Here is a 17,619-nt window from a genome sequence, read left to right on the forward strand (position 1 = left end):
TATGTATGCAGGTCTAAGCTCCCCTATTGGCTCAAGGTATGGAATTTATTTAATTATATCCATTCATGCTGATTGGCTGTGCTTGAACACAGCTACCCTCATGGACATTATGTATGCAGGTCTAAGCTCCCCTATTGGCTTAAAGTATGGAATTTATTTAATTATTTCCCTTCATGTTGATTGGTTGTCCACATCTCCTTTGTTCAGAGCTGTATGAAAGACTTTGGAAATTATTTTCACATGCTGATCTTACAACCTGAGGATTACAGCAAAACTTTTTCCCCTTGACCATGTGGTTGAGCCCTTTTGTTCCCAAAACTTTTGCAGAGCTGACTTGGAATTTTTTTTCTCTATGGATTAGCATTAGGGTTTTTCCCCTTGGCCATGTGGTGGAGGATTTTTTTTGTTTGTTCCCAAAACGTTTACAGAGCTGGCATGGAAATTTTTCTGCTTTCTACGATGCTTTTGGAATTTCTAACTTTCCACTCAGGATAACTGCATGACAAGTTTAAGCTGGTATGTTGCATCTTCTATGTGCATCTATATTTTTAGTTAGGTTATGACTGCATGGCTTTAAACAAAAAGTTTATTTTCTTTTGGCAGTGAAGTGACTAACTGTCAGCCTAGTTCATTAGAGCTTTATTGACAATCATAGCTTGAGGTTTCAGAGGGATGGGTGCTTGGGGTGGGGTATTGATGGGAACCTATGTATTTTATTGTTTTCTATTCAAAATTAATGAAAAAGCAATGCAGTCTTAGGCTTGGATATCACTGTATGGCTTTGTGGGCTGGGAGATGAAGGGTTGTGGGGTTGGGGAAGGGCATGGAGGGGCTCATCAATCATTTTGGCAGGCTGTTTTCCGTTTAAACTATGATTCCCATGTTTTTAAACAGAATTTAAACACACTGAGTTTTCATACAAAAAACTTTATTGTTCAACAATTTAACATCCTTAGTCTTAGTGTTAGAACAAGACAATTCAAGCTGTTAAGATAACAACATGGAGCACACATTCTCAATTTTCTAGAGAGGACAGATTTCGTTCTCTAAACTTGAGAGCTGAAAAAACTTCTATACCCCCTATTTCTGATGACACTTTCAACATGTTTTAAAAGTGACTGATCAGTGCTCTTCAGGATCTCATTAACAGTTTTTACAGCCTTCTGGGATCTAGATACCTCAGTGACAAGATTTAAAACCTCATTAACAGTTTCATGTGTTAGAACAACACAATTCAAGCTGTAGGTTGTTAAGATAACAACATGGAATACATTTTTAAAGCAGATTTTGCTACTAATAAAACATAACTTCCCAGAGAGGTCACTTTGTGTCCAGAAAAGACACTCGTGGGAGGTTTGCCCTGGGGCATCAATGACACAGCCGAGGCAGGACTCCTGCATGTGTTGCCTTAAACAGTGCTTTAAAATGGCATAAACAGCTGCCCTGACAATGCCTTTCATTGTCCCCCTACGTTTTCTTGGTAACATATTGTCCATTTCACCTGCTTGAATGCACAGTATGGATCCAAGGATGAGGTGGCTGGGCTGGTTTGAGGTCAGATCTGCAGAATCTTAAAATAATAATAATAATAATAATTTAGAAAAAATCATACACAGACCTTTCTTTGGCTTTATACTACATCATGGTAATAATGACACCACAAACCTGCATTTGAATGCTTCCTATTTTTTCCAATTTCCAGACAGCTGATGGTGGTGGATAAACTTCAGCAGAGTTTTCAATTGCTGTAGCTCCCAAGAAAATTAAGGACATGCTTTAAGATTTTTGCAACTTTTATTTTTACACCTCCCCAATCATTTACTTCCCAAATAAAAGCTTACCGGCATTACAGCGTTATCAGAGGCAATCATCTCCAACATGCTGATCCATCTTTTGTTGACCTCAATCACTCCCTCTTTTAGCAATTTAGCATGTGGAAAACCATCATCTTCATCAGAACTTGTGCTAATATAGTACTTTTGAGGGTTAGGGACCTCTACCGGTAGCTGTTTGGTTAATTCCTCAGGACTCTTAGAAGTGCAGGCTGCTTCCATATCTACAGTTCGCTGCTTAGTTAATTCCTCCGGACTCATAGGAGTGCTGGCTGCTTCCATGTTCAGAACTCAGAATGTTTTCAAGGCTCAGAACATGCCCAGACATGCAAAATTGCCTGCTCTGACCTCCCCCTCTCCTGATTGGTTCATATCCATGGTCTACTGGTTGCCATAGCTACAGTGAGTCCTTGGGGAGGGGGAGGGTTAAAAATGGACCCCTTTGGGAGGGGAGGGGAAGGTCAGGGGCCATAAATTATAGCCCCTAGGTCAACAGACAGGGGCTGGGACTGGTGATGTGATTTGGAAGGGGGGCTGGGGGCTGGGGTAAGGGCTGGGGGCTAGGGCAGGGGAGAGGAGGTCAGAGGGAGGTTAGGGTCAGGGTTCACCATCCATCATTTTGACAGCAGGTGATCTTCTCATACTACGCACACAGCTTCAGAGCATATGGCTTCAGTGCCCTCTTGGCCTTTTTCCTTTCCTCACTACAGCTACTTTGTCAAATTCCTGTTTGCTCTCCCTGTTTTCTTTTTCTGTTTGCTCGCTCTGTGAAAGCTGGCTTGCTTGCTTATAGACCAACTGAGATAGCTCCCTCTGCTCTGCTCTGCTCTGTTAGGAGTCAGGAAACAGAATAGTAATGACAACAGTAATGTCAACAGAAGATTTATGTAACTTTAAAGTTGACAATGAGGACATTGAACTTGTCAAGGATTATCAGTACCTTGGCACAGTCATTAACCACAATGGAGACAATAGTCAAGAAATCAGAAGAAGGCTAGGACTGGGGAGGGCAGCTGTGAAAGAACTAGAAAAGGTCCTCAAATGCAAAGATGTATCACTGAACACTAAAGTCAGGATGATTCAGACCATGGTATTCCCAATCTCTATGTATGGACGTGAAAGTTGGACAGTGAAAAAAGTGGATAAATGTGGTGTTGGAGGAGAGCTTTGCGCATACCATGGACTGCAAAAAAGAGAAATAATTGGGTGTTAGAACAAATTAAACCAGAACTGTCACTAGAAGCTAAAATGTTGAAACTGAGATTATCATGCTTTGGCCACATCATGGGAAGGCATGATTCACTAGAAAAGACAATAATCCTGGGGAAAACAGAAGGGAGTAGAAAAAGGGGAAGGCCAAACAAGCAATGGATTGATTCCATAATGGAACCCACAGACCTGAACTTACAAGATCTGGACAGGGTGGTTCACGACAGATGCTCTTGGAGGTCGCTGATTCATAGGGTGGCTATAAGTTGTAGTCGACTTGAAGGCACATAACGACAACAATGTGGCAGCAATGCCGATGGTCTCTCTGCCTTCTCCTGGTGATCTCTCTCCTCCTTCTCTGCCTAATTCTGAGGAAGAAGATTCTTCCTCATGGAGGCATTTTGGATGAGGAGGCCCAGGAGGGTGTGTGCACTGCTGCTACTTTTAAATTATCTTATTCCATTTATGAATCACTTCCCATAAAAATCTCAAAATCATTTCACAATACAAATATCAGCAATAAAAAACAATCCCACATTTTCACATATAAAAACAATTACAAAGATGTAAATATAAACAATTTAAAGCACTTCCATAAAAAAAACACTTTCATACTTAAAAAACAATTTTAAATTCCATACAGATACAGACTGGGGAAAAGATGTCCATTTACAAGGAAAGTCTTCAGTAGGTGCAGAAAATACAATGAAGATGTTCCTGTCAGATATGTATTGGGAAGGACTCCCCAAAGGGTAGGTGTCACCACACTAAAAGTCTGTTTCCTAGGGGATGGATCAACTGATGAGATGGTATCTGAAGAAGGCCCTTTCCTGCAGACCAGAATGATCAGTTGTGTATATTGAGGGAAGGGGGATGGAAATTCTCTTTCAAATTTAGTTGAAAATTGAAACTTACTTTAGTGTAAAGCAAGCAAACTTAGCACTGCTCCCATCACTGCCACCTCACACAATTGCTTCAGCTTGCCTAATGAAAGTGATGGTCCTGGTTTTGTTCCATACCAGTACCATACTTCTGTTTGAGATCACTGGTATTGCTGTGAGAAGAGCACAATGGCAAGCAATTCCAGAAGGAAAAAAGGGAATAAAACAGAAGAAGCCAATATGGCTTCACAAAAAGCTTAGAGATGACCTGAAAACAAAAAAGGGACACATACAGGAAGTGGAAAGAAGGCCAGGCCACAAAGGAAGAGTACAGGCAGGTGTTATGGAATTGCAGGGATGGTGTCAGGAAGGCTAAAGCTGAGAATGAGCTGAGGTTAGCAAAAGATGCTAAAAGCAACAAAAAAGCTTTCTTTATGTATGTCCTTAGTAAAACACAGAGAAAAGGAACAGTGACACAGCTACTCAATGAGGATGGCAAAATGATAACAGATGACAAAGAAAAGGCAGAAGTGCTCAATTGCTACTTTGGCTCAGTCTTCTTGCAAAAAAGGATCTGTGACCATCCCGGGAAATATGAAGTAGAAGGGGCAGGATTGGAGCTTCAGATGGATAGACAAATAGTCAAGTAATACCTAATCACTTTGAACAAGTTCAAATTGGCAGGGCCCGATAAACTGCATCCTAGAGTATTGAAATAACTGGATGAAGAACTCTCAGAACCACTGTCTATTATCTTTGCGAAATCATGGAGGACCGGTGAAGTGCTGCATGACTGGAGGAGAGCTAATGTTGTCCCTATCTTCAAAAAAGGCAAAAAGGAGGATCCGGGGAACTACAGACCAGTCAGCCTAACATCAATTACCTGGAAAAACTCTGGAGCAGACTATAAAGCAGTCAATCTGTAAGCACCTTGAAAGCAATGCCGTGATTACTAGGAGCCAACATAAGAACATAAGAAGAACCTGCTAGATCAGGTCAGTGGCCCATCTAGTCCAGCATCCTGTTCTCACAGTGGCCAACCAGGTGCCTGGGGGAAGCCCGCAAGCAGGACCCGAGGGCAAGAACACTCTCCCCTCCTGAGGCTTCCGGCAACAGGTTTTCAGAAGCATGCTGCCTCTGACTAGGGTGGCAGAGCACAGCCATCATGGCCAGTAGCCATTGATAGCCCTGTCCTCCATGAATTTGTCTAATCTTCTTTTAAAGCCATCCAAGCTGGTGGCCATTACTGCATCTTGTGGGAGCAAATTCCATAGTTTAACTATGTGCTGAGTAAAGAAGTACTTCCATTTGTCTGACCTGAATCTTCCAACATTCAGCTTCTTTGAATGTCCATGAGTTCTAGTATTATGAGAGAGGGAGAAAAACTTTTCTCTATCCACCTTCTCAATCCCATGCATAATTTTATACACTTCTATCATGTCTCCTCTGACCCGCCTTTTCTCTAAACTAAAAAGCCCCAAATGCTGCAACCTTTCCTCGTAAGGGAGTCGCTCCTTCCCCTTGATCACTCTGGTTGCCCTCTTCTGAACCTTTTCCAACTCTATAATATCCTTTTTGAGATGAGGCGACCAGAACTGTACACAGTATTCCAAATGCGGCCGCACCATAGATTTATACAACGACATTATGATATCGGCTGTTTTATTTTCAATACCTTTCCTAATTATCCCTAGCATGGAATTTGCCTTTTTCACAGCTGCCACACACTGGGTCGACATTTTCATCATGCTGTCCACTACAACCCCGAGGTCTCTCTCCTGGTCGGTCACCACCAGTTCAGACCCCAAGAGCGTATATGTGAAATTCAGAATTTTTGCTCCAATATGCATAATTTTACACTTGTTTATATTGAATTGCATTTGCCATTTTTCCACCCATTCACTCAGTTTGGAGAGGTCTTTTTGGAGCTCTTCGCAATCCCTTTTTGTTTTAACAACCCTGAACAATTTCGTGTCATCAGCAAACTTGGCCACTTCACTGCTCACTTCTAATTCTAGGCAATTAATGAACAAGTTGAAAAGTACAGGTCCCAATACCGATCCTTGTGGGACTCCACTTTCTACAGCCCTCCATTGGGAGAACTGTCCGTTTATTCCTACTCTCTGCTTTCTGCTTCTTAACCAATTCCTTATCCACAAGAGGACCTCTCCTCTTATTCCATGACTGCTAAGCTTCATCAGAAGTCTTTGATGAGGTACCTTGTCAAACGCTTTTTGAAAGTCTACGTACACTATGTCCACTGGATCACCTCTATCTATATGCTTGTTGACACTCTCAAAGAATTCTAATAGGTTACTGAGACAGGACTGCAGAAGCCATGCTGGCTCTGCTTCAGCAAGGCTTGTTCTTCTATGTACTTAGTTAATCTAGCTTTAATCATACTTTCTACCAGTTTTCCAGGGACAGAAGTTAAGCTAACTGGCCTGTAATTTCCGGGATCCCCCTTGGATCCCTTTTTGAATATTGGCGTTACATTTGCCACTTTCCAGTCCTCAGGCACAGAGGATGACCCGAGGGTCAAGTTATATATTTTAGTTAGCAGATCAGCAATTCAACATTTGAGTTCTTTGAGAACTCTTGGGTGGATGTCATCTGGGCCCAGTGATTTGTCAGTTTTTATATTGTCCATTAAGCCTAGAACTTCCTCTCTCGTTACCACTATTTGTCTCAGTTCCTCAGAATCCCTTCCTGCAAATGTTAGTTCAGGTTCAGGGATCTGCCCTATATCTTCCACTGTGAAGACAGATGCAAAGAATTCATTTAGCTTCTCTGCAATCTCCTTATCGTTCTTTAGTACACCTTTGACTCCCTTATCATCCAAGGGTCCAATCGCCTCCCTAGATGGTCTCCTGCTTTGAATGTATTTATAGAATTTGTTGTTGGTGGTTTTTATGTTCTTAGCAATGTGCTCCTCAAATTCTTTTTTAGCATCCCTTATTGTCTTCTTGCATTTCTTTTGCCAGAGTTTGTGTTCTTTTTTATTTTCTTCATTCGGACAAGACTTCCATTTTCTGAAGGAAGACTTTTTGCCTCTAAGAGCTTCCTTGACTTTGCTCGTTAACCATGCTGGCATCTTCTTGGCCCTGGCGGTGCCTTTTCTGATCTGCGGTATGCACTCCAGTTGAGCTTCTAATATACTGTTTTTAAACATGGATTTATGAAGGACAAATCCTGCCAAACTAGTCTTATCTCATTTTTTGATCGGGTAACCTCCCTTGTAGACTGTGAGAATGCTGAGGACATAATACACCTCGACATCAGCAAAGCTTTTGACAAAGTGCCCCATGATATTCTGATTAGCAAGCTAGCTGAATGTGGGCTGGATGGAACAACTATCAGGTGGATCCACAGTTGGCTCCAGAATTGTACTCAAAGAGCGCTTATCAATGGTTCCTTCTCAAACTGGGCAGAAGTAACGAGTGGGGTACCCCAGGGCTCAGTTCTGGGCCCAGTGCTCTTTAACATTTTTATTAACAACCTGGATGAGGAGGTACAAAGCATGCTTATCAAATTTGGAGATGATACATAATTGGGAGGCACAGCTAGTATCATGGAAGACAGAACCAAAATTCAAAGGGACCTTGATAGGCTGGAGCATTGGGCTGAAAACAACAGAATGAAATTCAACAGGGATAAATGCAAAGTTTGACATTAGGAAAAAGAAATCAAATGCAGTTATAAGATGGGAGATACTTGGCTCAGCCATACGACATGTGAGAAGCAGCTTGGAATTGTCGTTGATCACAAGTTGAATATGATTCTTGCATTGCACTGGGGGTTGGACTTGATGGCCTCATAGGCCCTTTCCAACTCTACTATTCTATGATTGTATGAGCCAACAGTGCAATGTGGCTGCAAAAAAGGCAAATGCTATAATAGGCTGCATTAACAGAAGTATAGTTTCCAAATTGTGTGAAGTATTAGTTCCCCTCTATTCAGCACCGATTAGGCCTCATCTTCAATACTGCATCCAGTTCTGGTCTCCGCACTTCAAGAAGGATGCAGACAAACTGGAACAGTTTCAGAGGAGGGCAACAAGGATGATCAGGGGACTGGAAACCAAGCCCTATGAGGACAGACTGAAAGAACTGGGCACATTTAGCCTGGAGAAGAGAACACTGAGGGGCGATATGATAGCACTCTTCAAGTACATGAAAGGTTGTCACATATGGGAGGGCCAGGATCTCTTCTCGGTCGTCCCAGAGTGCAGGACACGGAATAATGGGCTCAAGTCGCAGGAAGCCAGATTTCGACTGGACATCAGGAAAAACGTCCTAACTGTTAGAGCCTTACAACAATGGAATCAATTACCTAGAGAGGTAGAGGGCTCTCCGATACTGGAGGCATTCAAGAGGCAGCTGGACAGCCATCTGTCGGGAATGCTTTGATTTGGATTCCTTCATTGAGCAGGGGGTTGCACTTGATGGCCTTATAGGCCCCTTTCAACTCTACTATTCTATGATTCTACTTTAGTCTTTTTGATGTTCAGCTGTAGACCTGCTTTTCTCCTTTCCTCTTTAACTTTCATCAGCATTCATTTTAAATCATTACTGGTTTCTGCTAGTAGTATGGTATCGTCTGCATATCTGAAATTATTAATATCTTCCCCTCCAATTTTCACACCTCCATCTTGGTCCAATTGTGCTTTCTATATGATATGTTCTGCATATAGTTTAAATAAATAGGGTGACAAAATACACCCGTCTCACACCCTTTTCGATGGGGAACCAATTGGTTTCTCCATATTCTGTCCTTACAGTAACCTCTTGTCCAGAGTATAGGTTGTGCATCAGGACAAACAGATGCTGTGGCACCCCCATTTCTTTTAAAGCATTCCATAGTTTTTCATGATCTACACCAGCCTTTCCCAACCAGTGTGCCTCCAGATGTTGTTGGACCACAACTCCCATCAGCCTCAGCAAGCATTGCCAATGGTCAGGAAAAATGGGAATTTTTCTGGAGGCACACTGGTTGGGAAAGGCTGATCTACACAGTCAAAGGCTTTGCTGTAATCTGTAAAGCACAGGGTGATTTTCTTCTGAAATTCCTTGGTCCATTCCATTATCCAACGTATGTTTGCGATATGATCTCTGGTGCCTCTTCCTTTTCTAAATCCAGCTTGGATGTCTGGCATTTCTTGCTCCATATGTGGTAAGAGCCTTTGTTGTAAAATCTTGAGCATTACTTTACTTGTATGGGATATTAAGGCAATAGTTCGATAATTACTGCATTCCCTGGGATCCCCTTTTTTTGGAATTGGGATGTATATTGAACGCTTCCAATCCGTGAGCCATTGTTTAGTTTTCCATATTTCTTGACAGATTTTAGTCAAAATTTGGACAGATTCCGTCTCAGTAGCTTGTATCAACTCTATTGGTATGCCATCTGTTCCTAGTGCTTTGTTTCTTCCAAGTATTTTAAGAGCTGCTTTCACCTCTCATTCTAGAATTTCTGGTTCTTCATCATACTGTTCCTCCATGAATGAGTCTGTCATCCTGGCATCTCTTTTATAGAGTTCTTCAGTGTATTGCTTCCATCTTCCTTTTATTTCATCTTGGTCAGTCAGTGTGTTCCCCTGTTGATTATTCAATATCCCTAGTCTTGGTTTGAATCTCCCTTTCATTTCTCTAATATTTTGGAATAGGGCTCTTGTTCTACCCTTTTTGTTGCCCTCTTCTATTTCTATACAATAACTGTTGTAAAGGGTCTCTTTGTCCCTACATACTAGTCACTGTATTGTTGCATTTAGGATTCTGACCATGTTTCTGTCTCCTTTTGCTTTTGCTTTCCTTCTCTCTTTAACCATTTAAGAGTTTCTTCAGTCATCCATTGAGGTCTTTCTCTCTTTTTACCTAGAGGTATTGTCTTTTTGCATTCTTCCTGATAATGTCTCTGACTTCGCTCCATAGTTCTTCTGGTTCTCTGTCACCTAAGTTTAAAGCCTCAAACTTGTTTCTTATTTGATCTTTATATTCTTCTGGGATGTTATTTAAATTGCATTTTGGCATTATGATTGCTTTGTTCTTCTTTAGCTTTACTCTGATTTTCAATACGACCAGTTCATGATCTGTACCGCACTCTGCTCCTAGTCTTGTTTTTGCAGAAAGTATGGAACTTCTCCATCTTCTGCTACCAATTATATAATCAATTTGATTCCTATATTGACCATTTAGTGATGTCCACGTGTACAGTTGTCTTTTCAGTTGCTCAAAAAATGTGTTCACAAGAAACAAATTATTGGCTTCACAGAATTCAATGTCTCCTGCTTCATTTCTGTCTCCTAAGCCCCATTTCTCCACTAGTTTCTCTCTGTTCCCTACTTTTGCATTCCAGTCCCCCATGATTATCAGCACATCTTGTTTAGGTGGGTGATCAATTTCTTTCTGCTCTTCTGCGTAAAATCTCTCCAATTCCTCTTTTGCATTTGGCGCTGGTGTGTAGACTTGGATGATGGTTATGTTAATAGGTTTTCCATTTAATCTCATTGATATCACTCACTCAGACTTTGTGTTGTAGCTCCTAATTGCTTTTGCTACATCACTTCTCACTGTTAAAGCAACCCCATTTCTTCTTAATTTCTCATTTCCTGCATAAAATATTTTGTAGTTGCCTGATTGAAAATGTCCCATTCCCGTGCATTTTAATTCACTCACGCCAAGTAGTGTAATGTTGATATGTTACATTTCTTGTTTGACAATTTCTAACTTTCCCTGGTTCATGCTTCTCACATTCCATGTTCCTATTGTGTGCGTTGTACAACTCCGGACTCTCCTTTCGCATCTGTGCACATCAGCCTCTGGGCTTCCTTTTGGCTTTGACCCAGCTGCATCATTAGTCACAGCGCTACTTGTCCTTTGTTCTTCCCCAGTAGCTCAGTGAGTGCCTTCTGACCTGGGGGTCTCATCTTCCAGCACTATCTTGTGTTGCATTTTGGATGCTCTGTTCATAGGGTTTTCATGGTAAGAGCTATTCAGAGGTGGTTTACCATTGCCTTCCTCTGAGTTTGGATGCATCTTAATCTGGTATCTCAGCTTTGACCATTCAGCCTTGGGTGCTCCTGCTAGGAGTCTAGCCTCTTTGTCTACACTCCTGACAGCATTGCTCTCAGCTTCTTCAACACTCTCAAACCCCCTCACCATGTTAAGGTGTGGATCCTAGAGGGGGGCTGCCACATTAGCAACAGCAAAATATTTTAAAAGCAGGGAAAATAAAAAAAGGAGTGATAGGAAAGGCGGGAAGGAGAAAAGTAGTAGTGGGGGTGGCAGAGTCTCCCTCCTCATGTGGCACAATATCTTGTGCTAGTCCTGGAAGTGACCATGCAATCTGGGTTACTCACATTTATTTATTCATCCATTCATTTATTGTATTATGAGATTTGCATCCCACCTTTCCACCAAGGAGCTCAATGTGGCATACATGGCTTCCCCCCCCTCTCCATTTTATCCTCACAACCACCCCGTGTGGTAGGTCAGGCTGAACTGTGACTAGACCAAGGTCACCAGAAATCTTCATGGCTGAATGGGAGTTGAACTCTGCTTTCCTAGGTCCTAGTCCAACATTCTAACCATTATGCCCCACTAGCTTGTGTATCACTTGTGTATTACCTCTGTAATGTGGTATTTTGTGCAGAAACATGGGGGGGGGACCTACCATGCTGACAAAGTAATGCATTAATAGAGCCACATGAGATGTGAAGTAGGTGTGACAATCCTTTATATGTGGGGCAGTGTCCATCTAATTTTTGTAGGATTTTTACTCAGGGTTGTTTGGGGTGTTTATGACAATGATTCCACAGCCCCCCATTTCTCTGGTGCTGCCAAAGTTATGCTTCTGCTGCTGTAAGTAGAATAATAGAATAGTAGAGTTGGAAGGGGCCTATAAGGCCATTTAGTCCACCCCCTGCTCATTGGAGGAATCCAATATAAAGCATTCCTGCCAGATGGCTGTCAAGCTGCTTCTTGGATGCCTCTAGCATTGAAGAACCCACCATCTCCCTAGGTAATTGGTTCCATTATCATACTGCTCAACAGTGTTGAAGGAAAAACTCTTCACACTCAGTTTTGCAGAAAGTGCTATGTGGACAGTAGTTTATTGTGGAAATATACTGATGGCCATCAGGAGAGCATTCCTAGTTAAAAGCTGCTTGATCACTCAGGATTGTCTCTCTGCTTCAGATGTGATTACATACAGTTTTTATACTGATGACAAGCATAAGCAATTATAATACCATATTTGGTAGCAAAGTTATACATCAGGAGTGGCCTAACAAATAGATGGGTCAGCATATATGTGACCATATTTCCAGTACTTTCCTGCAAATTTGATGACTCAGTATAAGTTATAAACATCTCCATCTGTTATTAATGTTTTCCCTTTTTTCAACTCTCCCATCTCTGAGAACACAAAGCATTTTGTGCAACCCTACCCACTTTTTTCTATCTTCCAGCTTGCAACTCTAAAAAATGTAACAAATATAAGAAGCATTTTAAAGCATATCAAGGGTTAGGGTCATTAGAGGAAGGATCAAGGCCCGTATCCTTCCACAATTCTCCTTCTCTGAGGCTTTCAAGCCTCACCATGACTGGATTCGCCTGTTACATCTGACCTAAGAATTAATTTGGACCCTACAAAAGGTTCCTGATCTTCACTCTCACTGTCAATTTCACTGGAGGTTTGTAGGGCCCCAGAAGAAGCTACCGCCATTTGCTTTTCTGTATTTTCTTGGTGTTTCACTGTTTGGCTTATTTTCCTTAAAAGCATTTTAGACACAACCAGAGGGCATACATTGTAAGGAATATTTTTAAAAAAGCAGAATCATTACATACACAATGGTGGCTCCCATTGATCCCATAATGTTTGATAGCCACCATCCCAAACCCCAGTTCCACTCTGCTCTTATAATAATATAATAATAAAACTTTATTTTTACCCCGCCCTTTTCCAATAGGACTCAGAGCGGCTTACAACTAAAAACAACATCATTAAAACATACAGAGTATATAATTAAAAAAGAATTAAACTATAAGGGAAAATTAAAAACTATAAAATAAAAGTTAAAACAGCGAACAATTTAAAATAATAAAATCATATAATATGATCACCAAGCCTATGAAACATTAATCCTGGTCGTTCTCTGTCCCAAATGCCCACTGAAATAAAACAGTCTTTACTTGTCGCCAAAAAGACGGCAAGGAGGGAGCTGATCGTACCTCACTCGGGAGGGAGTTCCACAACCTAGGGACGACCACCGAAAAGGCCCTATCTCGTGTCCGCATCAAATGTGCTTGTGAAGGTGTAGGGAACACAAGAAGGGCCTCACCTAAAGATCTCAAGTCTTGGGCAGGTTCATGTAGGGAATTCTTCTTATAGCCTCATGTGCTTCACAGCCCTCTTCCCCAATATGGTTGTCAAATTTTGGATTTCGGTAGAGTTATCTGGGATGTATACACAACAGTGGGTTTTCACCACTGCCCAATTCTCTCCTTTCTCTGCCAAAATGAAATCAGTCGCCATCCAATTTTGGAGAATAATAGTTCTCATGGCTACAATTTCAGCATTTATTGCTTTAAGAGCATCTGAAGTATTGTTTGCAGTAGCTTCAATAATACTGGATAATTTTTTAATTTCATGTAAAGCATATGGCACTCCAATATTTGGAAAGAAAAATCCAAACATATCTTCAACCATAACCCTCCAGGTTGGCCAATCTCTGTGATTTCTTATTGTACCCCATTGGGGAATTTTAGGGGTGTATAACATAGTAAGTACTATATATCCAAGATAGCATGATCCCTTCCACCCCGCAGGTAGCCATTTATATGCAGTTTTCCCACAAATGAAATAAGTGCCATTCAAGGTGTACAATCTGTGTATATGATGTATGTATGGAACATATTATGGAATGTATGAAAGACATAGCTATCTGGATCTTTAACATTAGCCTTTAGACTAAACTGGAGTGTTCTTGTACCCTCCTTCTGATAGGGGATACCAGCAACACATCTGACTTCAACAGAATATTCACACATGCTGTTTCCCAAATTCTTTTTTACCTTAGCTCTGTGTGATACAAACCGTTCCTTTCATTTGACAATTTCATGGGTGATGCTATCACTTGTGGATCCTTGGGTTTAGTGAAATAATGACATTCAAACCCTTCTATTGAATATTCACACAAGGCCCAATACAAATCCATTCTTCCTTGCTTACTCTTTCTACCTTTTATATCATCACAGATGTCCTGTCTATCAAAAGGTCTAGGCATTCAAGTTATACCCATCCCTGTTGTTAAGAGATGCATGGGTGTATATCCAACAATCTGCTTTATTTAACACATGTGCATATTTAATATTCATTTGAAGATATGCATTTCCCTTATAATGTGGAGTTCCCATGTTTTCTATTTCTTGTTCCCTACTCACTTGAGCCTGTTCACTCATTGAGTCCTGGGCCATTGACCCGGCCTCTCGAGCCACCCAAACCCATGCAGTGGAGTTTACTGTGTGGCAATTCACTGGATTTGTGAATACCAGAAAAACATCAGACTATCATGGAAATTCAAAATTAACAACAAGAACATGGTAACACATATGGACCATATTGATGGCAGCAGCCATTATTGCAGAGTGGACGATTGCTTCATCCCTGCAATTCAGTCTGTCATCCTCAAATTATATTGTACAGCAACCACAAGAACTTTTACCTGACCTGCCCAGTCCTCTCAATAGCAGCTCCAGAGCTCCTTCCCCATAGGCAACCTTCTGCTCCACTTGATGAAGGCCAAAAGGACTTGTTAGGCCTCAGGAAGTGACTGTTCACTGCTTCTTTTGAGGTCTCAGGTTGTATTGATGGTAGGAGGGACAGATTGTCTGGTGGTCAATCTCCTGAGATCTCATCCCTGATCTCAGGTCATGAGGGGCTGGGCCCTCAGGGAGATTCTGTGCACCAGTGATTGCCTGGCTTACCACTGGATTTGCAGAAAGGGTGTTATTATGACCCTGGGTTGCTGGATCAGCAATTGTTTCTTGCACTTTGCACTGTTGTGACTCTGTCTGGTCTGTTTTTCTCATCTGTCTGGGTTCCAGGGGAGGATGTACTTTTTTGTAATGGGATGTGTGGACCCACGAATCTTGGCCTTGGACCTTCACTGAGGTATAGGTTGTTAAAATGACTGGAAAGGGTCATCCCACAGGCATTTTGGTGGACTCCTCCTCATGTGGACCTTGATGTAGACCCACTCACCAATTTCTAGGTTATGGCAAGATTCCTGAGCAGGCTGGGACAAAGCTGCAGAAACCTGTTACACACAGATTAACAATGCCATTCAATATTGGAGCATCATTTCATCTAGCATGATCAAGTCCTGACAATATGGTGGAACCAAAGGGGTGGTTGGGAGCCTCATGGGCCACTCCATCAGTACTTCATGTGGTGAAAGTCCAGTTTCCCAGTTGCAAATTGACTTCATACTCATTAGGGCAACGGGGAGAGTATCTGGCCATTTTAGTCCTGTTTCCTCACAAATTTTCCTTAATTTCCCCTTCAAAATTCTGTTGTGCCTCTCTACTTTCCCACTGGAGGCAGGATGATATGGTGGTGTGAAATTTCTGCTAGAGTCCTAAAGCTTTACAAACTTCCTTCATTACTTCTGATGTAAAATGTGTACCTCTGTCAGAGTCCAATGAAAGGGGTTTGCCAAATCTAGGTATAAAGTCCCTTATTAATTTCTTTGCTACTGTGATGACATCTGCCTTTGCACATTGATAGGCTTCTACCCAATTGTGTGTATGTTTTCTAATTGGGTAGAAGTATTTTTTCTTTCCCTTTCTACTCCTCTTCTAAGTACTGGAAGGATGGATGAGAAAACTATCTGGGACTCAAAATCTGTCAGTTTCCTTCCCAGAGCTTCAAAGTCTGACACGATTTCTTCATAGCTTTGTTTGGCAGTATCATTTGTTCCCAAATGGATGAGAAGAAAGGTATATGTGTCAGTGGACTTTATAAGTATTGCTAACACTTCAGTCACATATTTAATCCATCCTCCAGGAAGACAGCATACCTGGCAAGTCCATGGGTCTTCTTGGCCTACTTGGGTTTCAATCCCACACAGTAGGGATTCTTCCACTACTACTACTACTACTACTACTACTACTACTATTCTTCTCTTCTTGTTGTTGCAAGGAGTGGTTCCTCTGCAGGCTGTCCTCCACTGTCATCCTCAAGTACCTGAAAGCGGTTCCATAGTTTTCTCAGTGCAGAGTGTCTTCTAGCACTTCTGCCTCTGTCACCATTTTCCACGGAGTTTCCTCCACTTTGTTGTTCCTTTCCTCAACATCTCCTCTTCTGCTTCAAGTTGCTGTTGTCCTGCCAGTTCCTGTATTTCTCTTTGCTGCTGTTGTTCCCACACTGTCTAAGAACTCTTCATCTTCTCTTAGACTCTTGAATGTGGCCACTCACAGCTCCAGGCCTCTCATTTTTTCTTCCACCTCAACTAGCTTGCACCTGTTGCATGTGTACATCATGTCATTCTCAGGCAAGAAAACAAACATTGCAGAGACCTTACAGGTCATCACCACTGGAGTGTCCTTTATACCCATAGTCTCTATTACCTTTTGTTTCTATCAGCCAACTTGTATTGAAATGGCTTGTGCTTTGTCCTGTCCTCCTTGAAAGTTAACAAGAGAATCGTAGTGGTCCATAATGTGCACTACAATAATAAAAGTTTTTAGGGATCTCTGCCTTGATCTTCCCTTGTCAAACTCTGCTGCCAAACTCCTGTTAGCTCTCCCTGTTCTCTCTCTCTTTCTGAGAGTTGGCTCACTTGAATATCCTCTGAACCAGCTGAGACAGCTTCTTTTGCTCTGCTTGGTTAGGAACCAGGGAACAGAATGAAACTCCCAGCACCTACAGCTGCTGATAGTTGCATTCAGTAGTTATCAGGCCATGTTCCTTCAATTAACAGCTATCAGAACACACCCCTTCCATTTAAGCTGCTCTGGAGCCCTTCAGCCTTTCCACGTACCTAGCTAAGCACATGGTGACTCAGAATTGACAGCCTCCTGGGGTTACTCAAGGTTGCTCACATCTTTTCCTTTTCCTCATCACACCTCCACTGCCAAACTCCTTTTAGCTCTCCCCATTTGCTCACTGTGTTCACTCGCTCTCTGAGAGCTGGCTCACTTGTATATCCTCTGCATCAGCTGAGACAGCTTCCTTTGGTCTGCTCAGCTAGGAGTCAGGAAACAGAATGAAACTCCCAGCACACACAGAAAATAAATATATTTCTTTATTTTCATAACTCATCAACTGCCACAGAGCTGGTGAAATTATTGGGGTTATTTTCAAATAGGAGCCATGTTCTAAATAAATTTTAAGGGTGTTGAGATTTGCCATATAATACATCAGAGAGGGGAGAAATGTGTGGCCCTCCAGATGTTGCTGGACTAAAAACCCCATCATTCCTGACTATTTGCCATGTTGGCTGGGGTTGATAGGAGCTGGAGTCTAAAAACATCTGGAGAGCTACAAGTTTCCCATCACTGTAGTACACACAACAACCACATCTTAAATGGTCAAGGACAGCAGTTCTTCAAAATGGTGTACCAGTGACCTCTATCTTCAGAATTGGCTGCCAAGGACTAACAATCTACAGCTAACTAAACACCTATATTGACTGC

The 17,619-nt window shown here is 41.8% G+C and overlaps 2 long non-coding RNA genes across 2 annotated transcripts in view; one reads left to right on the forward strand and one right to left on the reverse strand.

The window, feature by feature from the left end:
• Positions 1–255: 255 nt before the first annotated feature.
• Positions 256–17,619, forward strand: part of LOC133363359 (uncharacterized) — a 54,565-nt gene continuing 37,201 nt past the window's right edge. Inside the window, exon 1 of the long non-coding RNA XR_009757664.1 lies at positions 256–516. This is a non-coding gene — a long non-coding RNA (uncharacterized LOC133363359). The remainder of the gene's footprint in view (positions 517–17,619) is intronic.
• On the reverse strand, positions 953–2,179 carry LOC133363309 (uncharacterized). Its single transcript, XR_009757659.1, has 3 exons — positions 1,842–2,179; positions 1,666–1,745; positions 953–1,570 (listed from the first exon to the last, which is right to left on the reverse strand). It is a non-coding gene; the product is annotated as an uncharacterized LOC133363309 (long non-coding RNA).

The sequence above is a fragment of the Rhineura floridana genome, chromosome 1 (assembly GCF_030035675.1).
Source record: "Rhineura floridana isolate rRhiFlo1 chromosome 1, rRhiFlo1.hap2, whole genome shotgun sequence".
Taxonomy (NCBI): Eukaryota; Metazoa; Chordata; class Lepidosauria; order Squamata; family Rhineuridae; genus Rhineura; species Rhineura floridana.